Raw genomic sequence first — 23640 nt, forward strand, 5'->3', positions numbered from 1 at the left:
TAACAGTCATCCCACCAAGCGGTCCCGCCACTCCCACCATCATCATAGCTACCGCCATCCCCCTGGTGTCTATGAACACTAGAGAGGAGTTACTTACATACCTTCGCATGTCATCATCGTCCTAGAAATAGATAATGATGATGCAGGTGACATGACCCTTCTCCTGTTTCTTGAGGAGTGAGGGCCCAAGCCATTGACATGATCTGTGACCCTCTCTTCACTATGCATGCACAGCCATCATGGAAGAGAGATACCCCAAAGTATCTGGAGGCAAGCACATTCAGAAGCAGCAAAGGTTCTTGGGGAACACAGAGGGCGGCATTGCTTAAAAAGAAGCTTCAACTATTAAACAGATATGCTGTGTGAAATGCCATGAGCTCTATGAAGAAAGCCATATGTCCCCTGAAGCCGTAGGACTGACACGCAGCTGCAGCCATTTTAAAGTGCAGAGTATGAGTAACTCATGGCCCATTGCATGAAGATATACTGTTGCTGAAGCCAGGAAGTTCTTTTGAAAGTTTTGCAGACTGTTTCTTTTTAATGGAAACACAAAAGACTAAAGTGGCTTCAGAGAAATATTCACTATTGTGTTAAAAGATTGAGGTTTTGGTTTATGGTCACTTTTGGGGGTCATCCTTACAGATGCACTTGTTTTGTTAACATGAGTTGTGTATTGACTCATCTTTTCACAGACTTGATGACCTGTGTAATGACACTTGCTTCCATTAAAGGAAACACTTAGGTGGGCATTCCGACCCTGGCGGTTTGAAACCGCCAGGGCCGGGGACCACGGAAGCACCGCCAACAGGCTGGCGGTGCTTCCAGGGCCATTCTGACCGCGGCGGTAAAGCCGCGGTCAGAAAAGGGGATCCGGCGGTTTCCCGCCGGATTTCCCCTGGCCCAGAGAATCCTCAGCGCCGCCATGGGGATTCCGACCCCCTTCCCGCCAGCCTGTTTCTGGCGGTTTACACCGCCAGGAACAGGTTGGCGGGAACGGGTGTCCTGGGGCCCCTGGGGGCCCCTGCACTGCCCAAACCACTGGCATGGGCAGTGCAGGGGCCCCCTAACAGGGCCCCATAAAGATTTTCACTGTCTGCTTTGCAGACAGTGAAAATCGCGACGGGTGCTACTGCACCCGTCGCACCCCTGCAACTCCGCTGGCTCCATTCGGAGCCGGCTTCCTCGTTGCAGGGGCTTTCCCGCTGGGCCGGCGGGCGATCTTCTGGCGATCGCCCGCCGGCCCAGCGGGAAAGTCAAAATGACCCCCGCGGTCTATTGACCGCGGTGCGGTCTTTCGGCGGTTTCCGCCCAGCGGGCGGCGCCCGCCGCCCGCCGGGCTCAGAATGAGCTCCTTGTTGTATAGTGAATGTTATACTCTAATGCCAAGGTGTTTTGGCAGCACACTCCCTCAGCACTCCAGCACTTGTACGTGTACGTTAGTAAGGACACCTGTGAGTCACCCTGGGTAATCTGTTCTCTGTAGTCTTATCATTATTCCATAGCTATATAACGTTAATGCAATGGAGGTCTCTGTGCCAAGGGATTGTGCTGCCTTACAAATGCTACATTCTAATGTGTCTTCCCTATGTTGCAGTATCTGCAGCTGCCACCTTGAAAGTAAATACAACACACAGAGCTTCAGCAAACTGTAGACAATTGAAACAGGGAGAAAATCACAAGTAACATTCAACATGTTGTTAGAAACTGGAAGCTGGTGCAGGTTTGATTATATCAGTAAAGATTTCTTTTATCTTGCCTGCAGCAGGTCCCATGGCATCCTTTCCACACTACTGGATGTGACCTATGTCACACTGTAGATGGGTTGACAGGATCAAATTAGAACAATAGTGAATATATAACAGATTGAAAGATAAGTTTGGGAATCTTTTGAGTCCCTCTGTAAACTCCTGGAGAGGCAGGGTATCACCCACGCTCTAATGTTCGCCTTCTTCACCTGGACCAACACAATACCATCAGCCATTTCCTCATCATCTCCATTGCAATCACTGCAGAAGTCTCCACCCTTCAAGTTGGTCTGTGGCCCACATATCCCAACCCCCTGTCACACGTAATGAACAACCTGCCCAGAAATGCATGAGAGGCTGAGGATAGGACAAAGCTGCTAGTGCTTGCTGTATCTTGAACTTAGGCCAGAATAAAACATTTGGGGGCAGAATTATGAAAAGTGGCAATGCAACTAGTGCAGCGCCACTCTTCTTGCGCGCCTTAGTGCCCCCATAACACTACCACGTGTGCGCCATATTTAAAAGAAAGCGCACCATGGCGGTAGTCAGGGGGACTAACATCATTATTTTTTACACTAGTCTGGTGCTTTGGAGGATTAGTGTGGATGCAAATCCTGCAAAGCATCCAGGGGCCCATTGAAAAACATGGTAGCCTCCCTTTAACGCCTGCTCTTTTAGTTTTCTTTAAGCCATTCTTTCACCCCACCCCCAATGCCGGAGCACCCCCCTTCCATATATCATACCTGGCGTAGGCATAATGTGGTGCAAGGGGTAATAATGTGGCTCAAGGCAAACATTGCGCCATTTTGTTAATATGTTGCGGCGCTTTTGGCCTTCCTACACCACATTAACCTAAAAAAATGATGCTAGTGTGGCCCTCTTAAATCTGGGCCTTACTTTAAACTATCTTTAAATCATTGTACTTTGTTTTTACATTACAGATTATATTAATCATGTAGCCACATTTGGAAATAAATCACAATGGCATCTCTGAATTTACTGATGTATAACATGATATCAAACATCTGATTTCAGAAAGGTCATTTCAGTAGTTTGCTCCAGGGCAGGTCTGATATTCAATATAGGAGCAACATCACAAGAGTGCACAGTGGTGAACTGAACACTGTTGTCCCCCAGGATCATAAACATTACTTGAACCAGTGAAGCTGACACAGCAATGGGCAAAACACAGGTAGAGTCATACACTCTGGGAACTGAAATGTGCGAAATGTTCAAGTTGTATACTATGTTCCCTGTAGTCGGCGTGTGAGCATGTACATGTATGCCACCTAATGCTGTTTCATGCTGTGCTACCTCATGCTGTGCCACGCTGTGCTACCTCATGTTGTGCCAAGCCATGCCACCTCATGCTGTGGTGTGCTACTTCATGCTGTGCCCACTCATGCTGTTTTGTGCTGTGCCACTTCATATTGTGTTATGCTGTGCCACCCCATGCTGTCATGCTGTGCCTTCTCATGCTGTGCCACATAATGCCATGTCATGCTGTGCCACCTGATGCTGTGTCATGTTGTGCCACCTCATGCTGTGTTATGCTGTGCCACCCAATGCTGCCATGCTGTGCCACCTCCGGCTGTGTTATGCTGTACCACCTCATGTTGTGTTATGCTATGCACCGCATGATGTGCCACATAATGCTGTATTTTGCTGTGCCACCTCACACTGAGTCATACTCTGCCACCTCATGCTGTACCACCTCATGTTGAATTATGCTGCACCACCTAATCACGCTGTGCCACTTCATGTTTTGGCATGCTGTGTCACCTCATGATGTTTCCCGCTGTGCCACCTCATGCTGTGACACTTCATGCTGTGTCAATCTGTTTCTGTGGTCACAATCAGCCTTTTATTCATTGCCATTTCATCTGAGTTTCAACACACCATGCTAAAGCAGAGGATTCCAGACTGCAGATCATGTTGATTAACGTGAAAAGCACCCCTTGGTTCAGAGTACTATCATGACCCACTCATTACAATATCACAAAGGTATTACTTCATATGTATCTTCATTAGGGAACAGGGTTGCCACCCTTTTTGGAAGGTCAGTTTTACCACCGGGCTAATCATGATGTACCTTCCCGCCGACGTAACTGTGGTGGCTAAACCTCCACATCTGAGTTGGCAGAATCAAAGGCATATAAGGTTGAAACGTACCTTTTTTCTACTTTTCTCTTTCCTTCCGGCCATGAACCAGATCGTACACATACTACCTTTATTGCTGCTACTGGACCATAATGAAAACCAACCCCGTCATCACTGGAACCAAAGGTAAGTAACAGTTTTACCTGTTAACAAATTGTGTGTGCACATTAGCTCTGGCCTCATGCATATTTAAAAAATCCTTGCAAACAGCAGTACAATGTTGTGCAATGCATACGTGTGTAATGTGGTAGTTTGAGAAACTTAAAGATATATATTATTAACATGAATGAATTTGATACCATCTGCCTTCATACTAATGGATACATACACCAAAAGTCACAAAATGTGCCCATACCTGTGTGTATAATCATTTTGCCTAAACTATCACGTCAGACACATAAACAGTACACATGATTGTAACTACATAATTCCAATGTAATGCAGTAATTGTACTACACAATGCAATAAGTGGGTTCACACGAAATGTACTTTCAATGTCACCTCTACACCTAAAACATGGCATAGATGTATTAATGTCACATTTCCCCTTGTCTTGTGCATTTTGTGTGAATCATTAGATTTTGTTTAACTCCAAAGTGTTTTTATCATGTGCAATGCATGTGTGTTTTTATTAACACTTATCAATGTAAATAAACGCACGTGCATGAATGAATGAATTTCATGTTACTCATTTGCATTAATAACATAGCCATCAATCAATTACTAATAATTTAAAAATAATGGCTGGACAAAATTGCAAGAACCAAGGGCCAGATGTAGGAAACTCCCAAATTGCGACTTGCAATTTGCGAGTCCCTGCGACTCGCAAATTGCAACTCACAATTTGGGATGCAGAAAGGTGTCTCAGACACCTTCTGCAAGTCGCTATGGGGTCGCAAAGACCCACCTCATTAATATTAATGAGGTGGGTCGCAATTTGCGACCCCATAGCGACTCAGGGCACTCACGGGGATGGAGGCTTGCTGGGAACAGCAGACCTCCATGTCCGTGACTGCTTTTAAATAAAGCTGTTTTTTTTTTTCAAAGTGCAACCCGTTTTCCTTAAAGGAAAACAAGCTGCACTTTGAAAAATAAACCAAAACCTTTTGTTTCGGTATTTTTCAGGGCAGGTGGTGGTCTGCCTGCCCTGAAAAATTATTTTTGGGTCCAGTCACACGGGCACCCCTTCCCGTTTGCGAGTGGGTTACCATCCACCTCAAGTGGATGGTAACTGCGAGTCCAGTTGCGACCGCGTAATGGAATTGCATACCACTGCGACTCGCAAATAGGAAGGGAACAACCCTTCCTATTTGCGACTCGGAAATGCATTTTGCGAGTCGGTTACGACTCGCAAAATGCATTTCAACATAGCAAACACGCATTTGCGACTCGCAAACGGCGATTTTTGCCGTTTGCGAGTCGCAAAGTGTTTGCTACATCTGGCCCTAAATGATAATTTACTACAACAATGTGATACATTCATCAGAAATTAAATAGGTAATAAAGAAATAATACATTTCCATATGGTTTTGGGTAACCAAAGTTGGACTTCAGGACCAGAATTTGCCTCCTAATTTCACTGCCAAGGACAACATCCTCTGTAAGGGGCATCTAGTTGTCAGTGCAGGCACCTCAATAATCCTTCTTGAGAGGGGTGGCTTTAAATTTAGTAGGGACATGTAACTGGTCAACTCTGTTGGGGAAAGGGTAGAAGGGGTGGGAGAGGATCGGGTTTGGGAGGTAAGGGGAGTAGGAGTGGGGGTTGTGTGTCTGTGTCCGTTTTGCAAGTGCATGTGGGTCCAGTGCATGTGGTACAGGTTAGGGGGTGTGTTTCTTTGAAAGTGTATGGTGTTCAAGGGAGTGTTTGCACTGGGTGTTGCTGTGGGTGTGATTTTCTGTGAGTGTGTGTGTTCGGATGTGTGTACTGTGGAGGTGGTTGTTGTGCTTGTGGTGCATGTGTCTAAATGTGGCATAGTTACACGTGTGTTTGGTGTGTGTTTGGATGTGTGTGGTTTTTTAGATGTATTGTAGTCAGGTGATTGTGAGTGTGTTCGTCTGGTGGGTGTTGTTTTGCATATAGTGTATGTGTGAGACAGTGTGTGTTTGGAGCAGTATGATGTAGAGGTGGATGTTGTGGTTGTAGTGCTTGTTGTTGTGCTAGTGGTTGTGGGTATCATTGTGTCACACATGTCTGTGGTAGTGGGTGTTGTGGTTGTGGGTGTGGTAGTTGTGGTGGTTGTGTGTTTTGTGAGGTTTTGTCTCTTTGTATTGCTGTGACACAATTTTGTCAAATCTATCATGCATTTTTAAAAAGTTGGTACAGATTATTTCCTAAAATGTATTATATCCTTGGAAAGACTTACTTGTAGTGACCTGTTTTTGTTGATGTATGAACAAGTGTGTTTAGGAATGGGAACTATTTGTATGGGTGATTGAGAACTTGTGCCATATGTACTTGCAGCACAGGATAGATCTTACCCTGTATGTTCCCACATTACATGGTTAATACATACAGATACTCATTCACCAGAAAATGTAATAATTCTAAAGTGATTAAAAAAATCTTCAAATGCAACAACAACAAATGATGGACGGAATGCAGAGCAATTCAAACATTCACCCCCAGTCACAGATCTGGGTTTAATCCATCAGTTTTTTTGCTTGCCATGCCATTCCAGTTTGGACTGAGCCATATTCAAATCAGTCTTGACCCTTGAAACTGGGGTGGCATGGTGAGCAAAAGAACGATGGATTAAACCCAGACCTGTGACTGGGGGTGAATGTTTGCATTGTTCAGCACTCCGTCCATCATCCTTTTGTGTTGCTAAAAAAATCTTCAGACAAGTCCATATTTGGAAAATGTTTTAGATCTTTATATTGCTCTCATTTCAACATAGGGCTGTGTTTTTCACTAATACCTAGGGTACAGTATCCACTGGTTGTGGGAAATAAAGGGCATGCAGTTTGTAAATAGTAAATGTTGATTTGCAAGTAAATTGAAATGAAAAGTCACCTTAATCATTTAGTACCATTGAATTTACAGACAGTTAAAAACATTGTTAACCATCATTTTATTACCTGCTAAATATATTGAGTTTACTACACTCCAATCACAACACTTCACTCAGGAACTAAATAGGACAAGTTAGCCTGTAGTTAATACAAGACAGGTTACTTAGAAATACATTTTCCATCCAAACGTGTACCTGTTCCTCTGGGTTCCCATGCAGCTGGCTGTACAGGAACAGAACATCTGCTGTCAGCCTCTCTAACGACTCAGCTGAGAATTTAGGAGCCCTGTCACCTGCTTTGCCCAGCATCCTGGCTCCCAGAGGTTGGTAACAGCAACAAAAGTGGAGGAGATATTGATGACTGCATTGCTAGGAGGCAAGTGAGCTTTGTTCAAAATGCTGCATACATGTATGCAGCGCATGTGGTCGTCAATGGAGATGGACACAGCCATTGGCTTTCGTGTGTTTCATCACACATGTTAGCCTATGGCTGTGTCCATGGTGAAGTATTATACCTACTGTGTGGCCAACTTTTGCCGATGTCCGTTGGATTGCAAATGTCCTGATGGGAACTTCAGGTGAACGCCATTTTAGGAGGTGAACTAGAGTAATTTATAATTTTGAATGCATCACCATCAATCAAAATGGTGGCTAGTTTGTTTACCAATGTGGAATGAGTACATTACTGTTTCTGTAAAAAAATGTGATACATTATAATGTAATTTGTTACTGTGTTTAAATTCAATAGTAACGCAGTTTATTTTATACTTCCGTTGTCGGAATTTGAAAAAAAAATGATTAAAAAAAATGTACTTTACTTATTATTGGAAAAAAAAAAGAACGTAAAAAAAAGTTTTTCTAAATTACATCACTAAAAATGATGTTTACATATATGGCACAAAACATATGGGATATTACAGAGTTGTTATCTATATCTATACATTTATAGAGGATGGAGACCATGAGGAGCTACATGGTAAGGAGGTTAAAATGCCGAATTAAGATGATAGCAGTGAAGCCGAAAGAACTAACATACATCATGATAGTATTGACAACTTCTTCCCGATTATAGGTATATTTTGACCTACAGTTACATTTAGTGTCCAAAGAACTTGTTATCTAAAGAACATATCAGTCTGAACAGGACATGTTTTCAAGAATGGTTAGTTTAGGAAATTTCACGGAAAAAAGGTTGGTGATGAATCTTGTAACACATTGACTACTGTGTTCATTTACATTGTTTGTTCTAAGTAAATGTGTCCTCATTATTTGTCATTTGTTATCTGACTATTTTGTCATGTAAATTAATTATTTATGTCTGGTATTCTGTTTTAGGATCCTTTACAAAAGCATCTTCATTTGGACATTTCAAATTTGTGACAATTGCTGTTAGAGACTGCTGTTGCTAAGCACAAGGGGAACATTGTTTGATCCTGTGAAAAACACACACACTTTGGATGCACATAGCTTGTACAAAGAAAACTTGCACATTGATTGAATGGAAGTTTAGGAGGTTTCATTGGAATTATTTTCTGTTCACTGTTGGCACCAAGGCAATATATGCTGCTTAACTTGCTTTGACCACATGTGTAACATGACCCATAGCATACTGATCGCCCTTCACAGTTGCCAAATTCTCATTTTGTGTTAAGTGTAGGAAGTGTCTAACCATTGTATAGAGAACACAAAGATGTTGTGACATGCCACCAGACAATGCCACAGTGTAGTAGAATGATACTATGGTCACAAAATTGTGTTCTGGCATGATTTTGACTATTGGTGCTTTTGATGTGGGATTCCTATTGTGAGGTAGGATTTCTGGCTCCAGGGGATGACATAAATCAATAATAAATTGCCTCTTGAATCTTCTTTGTATGATTATATCCCGTTCTTCCATGGTATGACGTTCTGGAACTGTAAAAAAATGGCACAAACTATTTTGTTTATTCTTGCACCCTCATTTTTTCTGTTTGACAAACTATCATTGCTTACTATTATTTATAAATCATACATTCTGAATTGGGATGATTGTTATATTTTACTATTTTGAACATGGGAGAAACATCACCTAAATATACCATCTTTTAAGGTTATAAATTCTTTTGATTATTTGCCTTTGTGCAATAATGGTGAAAGAAAATAATACAAAAGATATATCACAAGAATTTCAACCCCATTTCTGCTTCTGATAGGGCTCCTTTTCTGTGTACCGAGGCAGGTGTAGTGGGCCCACAGGTTTTAGAGCCAGAGAAAGAAATAGATGATGCTGGGAAAACACTGATCACCCAGTCAAACAGTACCTCAGTCAGGGAGCTCAAATTAGAGTTGATGAAATGCATTTTTACATCTAGCTCCCTATGCAACTGCTTCATATCTGTCAGCTCTGTCAGGACCTGGGCCATTATGTCTTGGTCAGATTGATAGCTCCTAAGGCTTGATCAATGGTGGTGTGTGTGACAGTGAAGACAGTGGCCTCACTTTGCTGACCCACATATGTCCTCCCACATACTGTACCCCCACTACCCTGTGCCCTAGCCCCATCCCACTGGGTCCTGGATGAATAGGAAGTGGTGGTGGTGGTATGGGTGTTGTCTCAATAGCAGCCAAGACTGGGGGAAAGCACAAGGTAGGGGTGATAGTCCTTTGGACACAGGAAGTGGAGGTGCCCATTGTCTGAGGTGTTGTTACAGCTGGGGTAGTGGTGTAGTTGTGGGCAGAGTAAGACTCACTGGAGCTGGCTGCCCAGACAGACCAGATGTACCAGGCTGCTTCTCGCTGAAAGTTTGATCCTTGTCTGGAGTGGAGGTATCTTCTGTGGTTGATGGTTGACCACGTACTCCGGGTGTTGGACCTAATATGAAGAACACATGAACAATTTGTATAAGTCTGGCTTATGCAACAAATGTTTTTTGAGCTACAAATGAAACACACTAACATAATTAATTAGCAATTACAGCATTTTCAGACCTTGCAGTTTATTGTTGGTAATTTCCCAAGGATTATAAGGTACACACATGCAAACCTCCAAGAACAGGAATGTGAAGAGATGTCCTGAAAAGAAAAAGACTACTTAGGAAGAGTAGATAAATGGTACCACATATTCAACCCAACTCACGATAGAGGAGAAATGAGAAGTTATTCCATGGCCTAGCAGGCTAAAATTAAAAGCATTGTGCAAATTAATAGTATTAATGCAATTGGCCATCATATGAATTTTTCCAAGTAAGGTTATTATTATTACTGCTTATATTCTGCATACAGTGTAACATGATAGGAAATATTTAGCTCAACATAATTTGAGCTGTGAATCAAATTAAATCACTTCAATGAAATGACAAGAAAGTGACAACATACAAAGGTACATGACATAATTCACTTATTATTCATCGCATAGAATGCGAATTGAGAAATACCTTAAATTTTGACATATGTGCACACATGGAAGAAAAGGAAGAACAACCAACATCACATTGCAAACATATTTTCCATACACAAAAAAAAGGCATCATGATAGTTGTAGTCCTCTGAATTTGAGATTGCCAACACTTGGAAGATTGTAAATTACACATTCCTAGTAAAATGTATACAGTGAAGATGTGCACACATTTACTAAATTATGACATATGTGAAATTTTGTAACAGATGAAAAATACTTACAAGCACCATACCTTCATGGAAATGGATGGGGTTTTTAAGCTGTTGTCCTAAGCAGAAAAGCATCCATTGAAACTAACAATTAAATACAAGAAATGACCAATGAAGAGCGACACACATATTGACCACACATTTTGCCCAATAGTTAAAGGGTAATGGCACCATAAGGCTAATAATTTGATCATGACAACAATGATTTCTAAAACTGTATTTATATGTTTTTCAAAGGTGGCAAAACATTAGGTACAGCTGACTATTAGTCTAACAAGTCTCCAAGGGATTCCTGTCAAGCCTTCAGGATGTAGGATCAGCAAGACCTTCTCCTCCCAGTGAAAAAGTTGCAAGGAGGGGCTTGGAAAACCACCACCAGTCCTCTGGGCCTCTAGGTGATATTTGCAGGTCATTCCACCTCGTCCTAATTTCCTCCAGGTTGTTTGCTGCAGCATTCACTGTGAACTAATCTGGTTCGCATTTGCCTTTTCTGTTTTATAGTTCTATTTTGTACTTGGGCTCCAAATAATTGTGGCTCTAATCTACTGATTTCATCTACCATGACTGACAATTCTCCCTCCCTAAAATGGGGATTTCTCCTCCCTATCATTATAAATAACTAACAATGAATGACATAGTGACCCGCAAGTTACATAAGTTGAACTGGTATTTTAAAATTACACAGAGGCTGCAATAGCAGGCCTAAGGCATGCTTTGAAGGGGTACTTAGGAGAGTGGAACAATGAGCACTTCAGGCCCACTACAAACATTTACTTTACAGGCTCTGGGTATAGGTAGTACCATTTAACTAAGTGTCACGTCTGTCAGTTGGGTGTACCATGTTTAGGGGAGAGAGCACAAGCACTTTAGCTCTGGTTAAGGGTGGTAAAGCGCACAGAGTGCTAAAGTCAACAAAAACATGTCAGCAAACAAGAAGAGACAAGGCAAAATGTTTGGAGGAATACAACAGCAAAGACTGACAGGCCTCACTGTAATGATGAGGTGAAATCTGGGGGCAACAGGGACGTCTGTGCCAGACAACCCCGCTCTAGGGTGATGATTAAGGATTTTACACATTCACTAGGTTGTACAAGTCACCTTCTACCTGTACAGATTTTTAAGTTCTGTCTTTTCTGTATCTGTGGAGTGCAGTTTTCTGCTGGAGGAAAGTATGCATGTCTCTTCTTCGGGTGGCTTGCATTACCACTTTAGGCTTGATACCATGACAATTTAATATGCCTCAAAGGTGGATATAGCATGCAGCTAAAATGAATCAAAATACACCATTTTGGTTTTGATTTCAAACTAATATTTTGAGTGGTAAATACCACTGGTTCTGTTAGTCTGTATGATGTGCGTTTGTGCATAGTGACCAGTTGCATCACTCTGGGGCACATATCCTAATTTGCAGTACACAGAGTCCCTTCATAGCTGCACTAATTTTCTGCACTTACAGGAAAATTATTCAAATTATATATATATATATATATATATATATATAAATATATATATATATATATATATATATATTTATATATATATATATATATATATATATATATATATATATATATAATAAAAGTGTTTTAGTGGGTGTGTCAGTATGTGCGGGGGTCTGTGAGTGGGAGTATCAGGGCATCAGTTGGTCTGGGCGTGGGTGTGTTACAATCTGAGTGGGTGCGTGAGGGTCTGACTGTGGCTGTGAGTGACTGCATGACAGTCTGAGTGGGTGATGAGTGTCTTAGGGGGCTGTGAGTGGGTGCGTGAGGGTCTGACTGTGGCTGTGAGTGACTGCATGACAGTCTGAGTGGGTGATGAGTGTCTTAGAGGGCTGTGAGTGGGTGCGTGAGGGTCTGACTGTGGCTGTGAGTGACTGCATGACAGTCTGAGTGGGTGATGAGTGTCTTAGGGGGCTGTGACTGGGTGCGTGAGGGTCTGACTGGGGCTGTGAGTGACTGCATGACAGTCTGAGTGGGTGCATGAGTGTCTTAGTTGGTCTGTGAGTGGGTGCGTGAGTGTCTGAGTGGGTCTGTGAGTGGCCGCATAAGTGTTTCAGTGGGTGTGTGAGTGGGAGAATTGATTGAAAGAGGGACAGAGATGGAGAAAAAAGGGAGAGAGAGTGAGAGTTTTGTAGGCTTTGATGTCTGATATACTTAGAATGAGTTATTTGTCTCAAATTTTAAATACAAAATTTATTATTTTTAAAATATATATATATTTTTTATAAAAAAATATGGAAACAAGTCCAGCTGGACTCAAGACCCTAAAGCTCTGCAACCTTCACACTGAGCTATGGAAGTTTATTTTAAAAAAAGGTTTTTTTAAGCTATTTATGCGGTTTAAGGGACCCCGAGCAAGTCCTCAAGGGCTATATATTTTGTTTTTATTTAACTACTATTTTTATTTTTTTTAAGCCCTTTAATGGCTACCTGGTACTGCGGGGATGCCTTAAGGCCTCCCCCATGGTGCTATTGCTTCAGCAAGCAAGAGCTGATTTAAAAAGCAGCTCCCTGCTTGCTGAAGCATTTCATCTCTGTCCCCTGCACGCATGAATAATATTAACATAAGGTGTAGCCAAGTACCATCCTACTGAGACCATTTACTAGCAATTGAAACATTAAATAAATACATAAATGCATGTTATCCTTTCACTGTATCAGCACCTTTGAGATTGTGCTGCTCATGTGTGTACTCTAGTGTGAATGAACTACAATATATTTATTCACCAGTCCTGTTGGAAAACTCCCCTTCGGCACATGGCACACAGTCAAAGCAGCAGATGGGCCTCCCTTCTATTGAAGCTTTGCGGTACCCAGGGAGGCAGCTCTCACTGCAGACAGAGCGAGGAATCTGTGGGGAAAGAGGGAATAAAGGAGGAAGATTAGAGGTAAAGTCTGAGGTGAAGAGATGAGAGCTGAGAGACCAGAGCGGCAAGAGGACCAGGTATGAAACACTTTATTCTCTACAGACTAAGGAATTGTGCAAAGAGGGGTGACATTGAGAAAAGATCAGCACTGCAAGTCTCACAGTGTGAAAGGGTTTCATTATGTTCCTTTGTATTCTATCCAGCTGACCCCACCAAGCTTTGAAAACCAATATTACCATATACCATGCACACAAACATGGGATTTGGGAGTTAAAACATGCCAATTTACCCGTTTCTAATCAGGTAAAAGATTAACAGAACACGGCTCATGGGTATGATTTTGAGATTTCATGAAACTGAATTGTGGACCATTAATAGGTTTATTGGAATAATGGCTTCCCTTATTTTGTCAAGGCCAACACTACATTCTGAGTGCTATGAATGTGAAATTCATGCCCTGGTTTTAGGAAAGTACCATCTTGCCTGGCATGTAACCCCATTTTTACATGTATGTCAGTTTGTTTGTGCCTGTCTCACTGGGATCCTGCTAGCCAGGACCCCATTGCTCATAGTTTGTGGCCTGAATGTGTGTATCTGTGTAGTGACTAACTGTGTCACTGAGGCTCTGCTAACCAGAACCTCAGTGCCTATGGTCTTTCTGCCTTTAAATTTGTCACTATAGGCTAGTGACCACTTTTACCAATTTCAATTGGCACACTGGAACACCCTTATAATTCCCTAGTATATGGTAACTAGGTACCCAGGGTATTGGGGTTCCAGGAGATCCCTATGGGCTGCAGCATTTCTTTTGCCACCCATAGGGAGGTCAGAAAAACCTTTACACAGGACTGCCACTGCAGCCTGAGTGAAATAACGCACACATTATTTCACATCCATTTTCACTGCACTTAAGTAACTTATAAGTCACCTATATGTCTAACCTTCAATTGCTGAAGGTTAGGTGCAAAGTTACTAAGTGTGAGGGCACCCTGGCAATAGCAAAGATGCCCCCACATAGTTCAGGGCCAATTACCTGGACTTTGTGAGTGCGAGGACACCATTACACGTGTGCACTACATATAAGTCAATACCTTGTAGCTTCACAATGGTAACTTCAAACATGGCCATGTAACATGTGCAAGATCATGGAACTGTCCCCCCATGCCAAATCTGGTATTGGGGGCACAATTCCATGCATCCCCTGGGCTCCAATATGGACCCCGGGTACTACCATACCAGCTCTCTTGGGTTTTATCTGCAGCTACCGCTGCTGATACCCCACGGACAGGGTTCTGCCCTCCAGGGATCTTGGCAGCCCAGACCCAGGAAGGCAGAACAAAGAATTTCCTCTGAGAGAGGGTGTTACACCCTCTCCCTTTGGAAATAGGTGTTAAAGGCTGGGGTGGGATAGCCTCTCCCAGCCTCTGGAAATGCTTTGAAGGGCACAGATGGTGCCCTCCTTGCATAAGCCAGTTCACACCAGTTTAGGGAACCCCTAGCCCCTGCGCTGGCATGAAACTGGACAAAGGAAAGGGGAGTGACCACTCCCCTGTCCATCACAGTGGTGGTGCCCAGAGCTCCTCCACTGTGTCCCAGACCTCTGCCATCTTGTTTCCAGAGGTATGAGGCCACTCTGGAGGCCTCTGAGTGGCCAGTGCCAGCAGGTGACATCAGAGACCCATCTTGATAGGTGCTTACCTACTAGGTGGCCAATCCTCCTCTGAGGACTATTTAGGGTCTCTCCAGTGGGCTTTTCCTCAGATAACGACTTGCAAGAATTCACCAGAGTTCCTCTGCACCTCTCTCTTAGACTTCTGCCAAGGATCAACCGCTGACTGCTCCAGGACGCCTGCAAAACTGCAACAAAGTAGCAAGAAGACTACCAGCGACATTGTAGCGCCTAATCCTGTCGGCTTTCTTGACTGTTTCCTGGTGGTGCATGCTTTGGGGGCTGCCTGCTTTCATCCTGCACTGGAAGCCATGAAAAAATCTCCCGTGGGTTGACGGAATGTTCCCTCTGCTCCAGCAGGCACCAAACTTCAGTGTCACTGGTACTCTGGGACCCCTCTCATCCTGACGAGCGTAGCCCCTGGAACACAGGTGGTAGACCCAAGTGTCCCAGACTGTCCAGTGGTCCAACTGTCCAAATTTGGAGGATGTAAGTCCTTGCCTCCCCTCTCCAGACAGTAATCCTGTTCACCGCGTGAACTGCAGCTACAAGGGCTTCTATGGACATTTCCACAAAATCCTTCATGCACAGCCAAGCCTAGGTCCCCAGCACTCTTTCCTGTGATGCTCAGTTCCCTGAGTTGATCTCTGGTGTTGTGGGACCCTCTTTTGCAGTGTTGAGACAACCACCATGTTCAGACATCTTGAACCCATGTTCAAGGACTTCAGTGGGTGCTTCCTTCTTGTGCATGGGCTCTCTATATTGCTGAGGGCCCCCTCTGTCTCCTCACCCAAGTGGCGACATCCTTGTCCTTCCTGGGCCTGGGCAGCACCCTTTTTCTTCAACAGCGACTCTTGCAGCCACCAAGGCTTGTTTGTGGTCTTTTGCCAAGAAAACAACTATGCATCCTCCAACACTCCGCGGAACATCTTCTGCATGAAGGAGAAGTTCCTGGCACCTTTCTTTGTTGCAGAATCTTTAGCTTCTTCTATCCGGAGGCAGCCATTTTGCACCTTCATCCGTGGTTTAGTGGGCTTCTGCCCTCCCTGGACACTTACGCGACTTTTGGACTTGGTTCCCTTCCTTTGCAGGTCCTCAGGTCTAGGAATCCGTCTTCAGTGCTTTGCAATCTGTTGTGGTCCTTGAAAATCCTTTATCAAAACGTTAGTGTGTTTCTGGGGAAATAGTAGTACTTTACTCCTAATTTCCATGGTCTTGGGGTGGGGTATCTTCGACACCCTTAGTGTTTTCTTACCCTCCCAGTGACCCTCTACACACAACACTAGCCTAGGGGTCCATTCGTGGTTAACATTCCACTTTCTTAGTATATGGTTTGTGTTGCCCCTAGGCCTATTGCATCCTATTGTATTCTACAGTGTTTGCACTACTTTCTGACTGTTTTACTTACCTGATTTTGGTTTGTGTGTATATTTTGTGTAGTTTACCTCCTAAGGGAGTATATTATCTGAGATATTTTTGGCACATTGTCACTAAAATAAAGTGCCTTTATTTTTAGTAACTCTGAGTATTGTCTTTCTTATGATATAGTACCTATATGATATAAGTGGTATAGTAGGAGCTTTGCATGTCTCCTAGTTCAGCCTAAGCTGCTCTTCTATAGCTACCTCTATCAGCCTAAGCTGCTAGAACACTACTAATCTACTAATAAGGGTAACTGGACCTGGCACAAGGTGTAAGTACCATTGGTTCCCACTATAAGCCAGCCTTCTACACTGGTACCCATTGTGGAGCAATGCCCTGATGCCAGGGTCCTCCCACACACCTAAATCTAGATGCAGTACATTTTACACTGCAGAAAACTCGTATTGTCTTTTTATGATGTCACTGTTCACCCTGAGTACCAATCTTCCCACTGAACATGAAGGGAGACAAAGGGGTTCCTTATAACCAGGGCACAACTCCTTTCATCACAAAAACACAGCCTACCTATTGGGTAACATCTTGAGGGTTTCTGATCCCCACTTACCGGTCTGTCCCTCAAGATGTGGGGAAACCCTGGGATGCTAATGATTGAGGAAGTGGCAGAAACGTAGTTGCTGTCCCTTCTTATTTAAGAGCTCAGAAACATTTAATTTATGAATTATCATTTTTATCATGAAATTTGCAATGCTTCAATCTCATAAGGCATAGTTGCACTTGATGCCCACCTGACAGATTCCCTGCTCAAGCACAAAATGAGGTCCTAATCCTGTGGGCAGGAGATTTTAATGTGCACATCTTTAAAGTTAGTGATGCATCCATATGTGGTTATTTGGAGCTGAGCAGGCGGGGGGATGACACAGGCTGTTGAACCCCTGATTTCAAAATGTCACGCACAACATTTCCTCTGACTTTTCAGGGATCAGGAAATTGTAGTAATATTGATCTCACATTATTATTGAGGGACCTAATTCCTTACTAATTAAGTATAATATGTCTGCCAGCTGTGTTAGTGTCATAACCCCCTTTTTACACATAATCTCTTTTCTGTAGACGGTAAAACCCCACCAGAAAATAGTGAAATTGACTACACCAAGAATTGAGTGGGAGAATGTTGGTACATTCACATTTATGACTACAGTTTTAGGCAAGGACCAGCATACTGTTGCCACAGCTTGTAGACGAAGAGAAGCCCTTAAAGCTATAGTCGAAGCCTGCAAATTGCTATGGCCCTGATTTAGATTATGGTGGTTGGGATATTCATCACCATGTAACCCCTATGCAAAAATCAGGCCCTATCGACCCTGTCTTCTCAAGTCTGGTTACCCGCAAACCCCTTAGACCTAGTTCTCCTCATGGGTGGTTTAATCACACATGTACGATTACTCACATAAACCAAAAATAATCCTGAGTGAATGCCCACATTCTAGGACTGATCTAGCCAATGCATGTTAGCAGCATGAGCAGAGTTTAGCTTGAAGATTAGCTGGGAACAAGGCAGAACATGGGGTGACCTTGGATGTGCTGGTCGGTGCAAAGATGCTGCAGCTTTGTGGAAAGTTTTCATTATCCCTTTCATTAATAATTTGAGCATCTTCCAGCTTCACATACATGGAATAAGCATTTCTCCAGCATCTTTGACCAACCTTGCAGCCACCAAGAGCAACGCAGCATATGAATATGTAGATATTGGCTGCCACGTCAGTGACTCCACTGCAGTTACAGACATAGGGCCTGATGTAAAGTTTGGTGGATGGGTCACTCTGTCACAAAAGTGATGGATATCCCGCCCACCATATTATGCTCTCCATAGGTTGTAATGGGGTCGTAATTCAGAGGACGGGATATCTGTCATGTGTGTGACAGAGTAACCCCCTCCACCAAACTCTGATTCAGGCCCATAATTTAGGAGCCAGTAAGAGTCCATGAGGGAAAGCACTTGGACAAGACTGAGCCCTAGAAATATATTGAAGACCCCCTGGTATTTATTAAATCTACCATAGAAAGCCCATCCACCCATTACGGAAGGAGGCAATAATGTTCCCAGTTTTTAAAGAGGGGAATAGGAACCTACATAAGCTGTTCCCATCCAAAGTCGCTACTGGATAGCACTGTCAAAATGTTAGTCAGGGTAATATTGCAAAGGATGGAGGAGTTGGTGGAGTTGATTAAGATCCTTTACGATGTCCATTATTGATTTAGTCCGGAGCTGGGCATGTGGAACAAGGTTTTAATTTACCTAGCATCATTGGGAAATATGTCAGGGGCAGGTTGATTTGGCCTTTATAAACATCTCCTGTGCATTAGACACCATTCACCGATCCACATCGTGGGATATAAGGAAGGGGTTTGAAATTAAGTGAATCACTCCACCGTAATTTAAATTTACCCCAGGCCTAATTCAGACACAGTCTTTGAGGGAAGCAGGGTGGTCTCCAGCCTGAATCACCTACAGCAAAGAGGTATAAGGTTTCTGCTGCTTGCTCTCATCAGTCAACTGAATGAGTAATCAGAGAAAGAATAAAGGGCATGCCTCACCTAAGGCTTCTCTCACTTTTGCACAACAGAGTCTTCTGTCAGACACTTCTCTGTCACCAACTACTAAATCAAGGAATAATCAGCAGCACCTCACTAGCAAAAGGCTAAATTATATTTGTAACAGCAGCCCTGTCTCCACCCCCCTCACTTCGGTGTCTGGATTTCCTCTCCTTAGTAGCAGGAATATCAGCAATGAACATCCACTATGTGGGATAAGAACCTCACCTCCATCTTGTGTAAACACCAGACCTGGGATTTATGAAATGGATCCCACAGACCTCTGTGACTCTGGTTCACTCATGCACACAGTGCGTGCACCCCTCAGGCTATGCACGTAATCATGCATCACATACATTTGGGATGTTAGAGCTAGGAATTTGGGAAAGCGTACACAACTAGAACTTTACGCAAGTGGTCCTGAAGACCCCCATTCAGTGGCACTTTTACAAAGATTTGGTCACAATTACATATTCACAAGCCAGTGTATACTTTCATTGCCATGCTGTGTGCTAACCCATGACACAGACAGCAGTATACTGCATGTCAATCAGGCATGCTTAGTGTGTCCTTCAGGTCACAGGACAAGTGACCACACTCACATTAAGAGTCAGGCCTAGGGCTCTGCATACACACTGGATTAGTGTGATCCCAAGGACATTCGGGTATATAGGGCAGCGGAACACATCTATGTACCATGCAGAGCACATATCCACCGCAAAAGGTCTGAAACCCAATTTGCATCACGGAAAAACCTTTACAGCTCATAAAATTGGGGGTGTATAAATTAAACATCCATCTTGCAGTTGTGAATAGTGTGAATTTTTGAATCACAGGGTTTGCCATCATACATTTCTTAGTGTATCAGGTCTGTGGTGCATCATGCACTAAAAATATAAATAGTCTTCTGGCTGTAAACCAGTGCTCAGACAAAAAACAATTATTGCAGTAGCATTTTCTAAATGTATTGTGCTCTCCAAACTGGAAAGCCCAAGCTGAATTGCAAAAATCAAAGCTGATGAGCACAGATGCATTGAACACTTTAATATTTTATGAAAAATTGTAATGAAAAAAACGTAGCATGTACTGTAAGACAGAGAGGTGACCAAAGCAAGTGTGTGAACATTAACTAATATCCTGTTGGTGGAGGACAGAGAACCAGAGGCAGGGGCCAAAGGTTTGTAACACACAGATTAGATGGATTTTCCACCAGGAGAGTTTCAGATTGTGTCAGTTCCAGTTTATGGCAGTTTAGATTCACTCACTAGCGCATCACATTGATTATTGGGAGAGTGACGGGGCATGTACCCTCTATACCCTGATATTTAATAACATTTGTATGCCACTTGAAGTTATGGCTTTAAGTTTACATGCATGTGATAATTGTTTTGAAAGAATTTACCCAAAAGGAAGTTGAATGTTATGAAGAAAATATAAAAGCAGTAGAGCTGGGTTCTGAGAGTGGAAGTGGACTGTTACTTCGTCATGATGTAGAATTCTTTAAAGAAGTCTAGCTCCAAAGTTTCCCTAAATTGGAGAATAGTTGGGTGGTCCTTATGGATACAAGAATGTTGTTCTAAATATGGTGTGTTTAAAATGGAGACCTGCCACCCTATTTTTCAATTTGTTGTACTTTGCCTTCAGCTTGACAGGGCACTGCAGATCTTGCCTCGTACCCCTTGGAGTAGGGGAGCCTGTCAGCCCAATAGACCACTGTCATTAAGGATAGATTTGTAGCTCAATGATGTGCCATTGTTTGGGGGTGATATGGTCATATTTCTTTTGACCTTCAATGAGGCTGCAGCATGTAGGGGAGCCAGTAAGTAGTGTGGGAGGTCACTGTCCTGATGTGGGATTACAAGAGCTTAAATAGCAGTTTTGAAATCATTTTTTGGAGGAATTATTTCATTCTCTTTAGTAGAGAGAGTTACCATCAACTATCTCAGTTTTATTTACAATGTTGTCATTGAGAGTGAGCTCAGAGCCCAGGGTGAATCTAGCTGGACATTGGTTCTATGTTGGTGTTCAAATCCATGTGGACCAGTTGTTTGTGTTCTTGATAAATAGTTGTTGTTGGTTATTTGTGGGGCTGAGCATTTTGTAGGTGTTCGAGATCCAGGCGTGTCTCCTCCACATTAATTTGAAAGGAATCTCAGGTCATGCAGGGGTTGAGCCAGAGAGGTGAGTAAGGAATAAATACGAGAGAAAATAACAATGATCCTTCAGAAACCCCAATGCCCATTTCACTTGTTTGCGTGCCAAGATGAAAGGGGCAAACTGAAGTGACAAGAAAAAAACAAGTCATTCCAGAGTTTAGGTTCACATGTGGCAGTCAAAGGCTACGAATGATTGATGGTGGGGATGTTGCAGAAAGATCTAATAATATTGGGCCCTTGACACCATCAACATCATCATTTACCTTCATCCTTTACCTTCCCCCAACCCAGGTTCTATCGACTGGTCTAGGTGGCGCCTTGCTCCTTGGGGTAGTAATGTGAAAAATATCTCAGCTGCAGGCATTATCACTTTAAAATAGGTATGTCCAGTCACTCACTTAATGCACACTCACTCTTACTCACTCATTCGCTCACTAACTCATTAGTTTAATTACTCTCTCATTCACTTACTCAGTCACTCATTCATTCACTAACCCTCTAACTCACTCACTCACTTACACAGCTTATTAACAATGTCCAAACATTAGTCACCACATTGTGTGTGAGTGTATTTACTCAAATATTTACTTAGGCATGGAAACAGTAGCTTTTATCAGTTTTGTAATAATTACAGTTATAGAGGCTGGAGTAATGCAAGCTGAGCTCAGGCACAGGAGAGCCTGGATGGAATAGCACATGCAGATGTGCTCAGCATAGACTCTTTCACTCACCTGCTTGAGGCTAGGCCCTTCAGAGTGCCATATGATGGAGCTTTCATTGATTGTAAGCTGGTGGTCTGGTGGGGCTGATAAGTCATAACTTCCAACCTTGATGCCAGATATTGATCCATTAGGAAATTTAACCCAGTTTAGAACGTCATAATTTGCTGCCATGTCACCTGTTTCATCAAACATAATGCTGTCTCCATCTGGTGCCTGAAAGTGTGTCTCCATAAGGAACTTGTTCAACTGTGAAAACAGCAAAATATTTATTAATTAGTATAGTTGTGAAATCAGTGCATGAATAACTTTTAGTAGCTTGAATGCTCAATAGGAAGGTGTGAGTTTGAAACTCAGTCATAGTTTAGCTCGGTAATCAGATGTAATGAAATTCATTTCTAGTCAAACACAATCTCATCAATATAATGAATCTTTTATAGCTTAAAGGAGCACAACACTTAAAGTAATAGACTCCAAAACAAACAATAAGTTATATGGGTGAGATCTGTCCACATGTGTTGTGGAGATATAGGGGGTCATTATAAACCCTGCGGTTCAGACCGCCATTCCGCCGGCAGCGGAAAAGACCACCACTAGCATGCCGGTCTGAACCGCCATATAATACACACAGGGAGGGCCGCCTGTGGTGGCCCTCTGCCACCGCCAGGCTACCGCCGACAGACAGCCTGACGATGGTGGATTACATCGTCTGAAAAGGGAGCGCTGCAAGCAGCTCTGCCCTCTGGATAATGTACCCTGTATCCCCCAGCCTTTCCCTGGTGGGTTCTCCCGCCAGGGAAAGGCTGGGGGAAGGGGTGCTCCGGGGCACCCGTGGGGGCCCCTGCACTGCCCATGCACTTGGCCTAGGCAGTGCAGGTGCCCCGGTGCAGTTTCCCGCTGCGCAGCTCACTGCCCGATTTACGGGCAGTGATCTGCGTGACATGTGCTGCTGCACCCGCCGCACTGAGGCATTGACGACGGCTCCATGTGGAGCCGTCAGCAATGTCCTGGCCCTGCATTCTGCTGGGCTGACAGGCGGAAACACTGTTTCCGCCCGCCGGCCCAGCAGAATGCTCACTATGCTTCTGGTTGGGTCTCAAGGGGACTGGCGGTCCAAAGAAAGACCGCCAGCATGAACATGGCGGTAAACACCGCCGTGTTCATAATGACTCCCATAATCTACATAACAAAACAGTCAGGGCCTAATTCACAAACGTAAACCTAGGCCTGAAACCTAAATTTAGACCTGAAGTCTAAGTTTAAAACTGAAGTCCACTATTTCAAGTCTAGACGTAGACTTCAGAGGTATACATTCAGACTTCAGGTCTAAACTTAGACCTCAGCTCTAAACTCAGACTTCAGGTCTTAGTTTACCTTTGTGAATTGGGCCAACATTGAAGAGATGACAAAGGCTTTGGCTGGCTCTAGATGACTTAATGACTTGTTTCCAACTACCAGTTTACCCCTGACTTCAAGCGCCATGCTCTTGCCAGTGGAATCGAGGTATCAGAAAAGGGATTACATTGTACCCAAAAGAGCAATGATTTGCATGTGTTGTGGGACGTGACATCTATGAGAATATGGGTCACAGCACAGAAACCAGAAATGAGTGAAAGTACTACAGGGTCCTTGAGGTGCGGGTCCCAGGACCCACTTCAGGAGGGTAAGACTGCCCGTACCTGTGAGAAAGTAGC

General features: G+C 43.4%; 1 pseudogene; it reads right to left on the reverse strand.

The window, feature by feature from the left end:
• Positions 1–23640, reverse strand: part of LOC138279157 (vomeronasal type-2 receptor 26-like) — a 56206-nt pseudogene that overhangs the window by 23125 nt on the left and 9441 nt on the right.

The sequence above is a fragment of the Pleurodeles waltl genome, chromosome 2_2 (assembly GCF_031143425.1).
Source record: "Pleurodeles waltl isolate 20211129_DDA chromosome 2_2, aPleWal1.hap1.20221129, whole genome shotgun sequence".
Lineage (NCBI taxonomy): Eukaryota > Metazoa > Chordata > Amphibia > Caudata > Salamandridae > Pleurodeles > Pleurodeles waltl.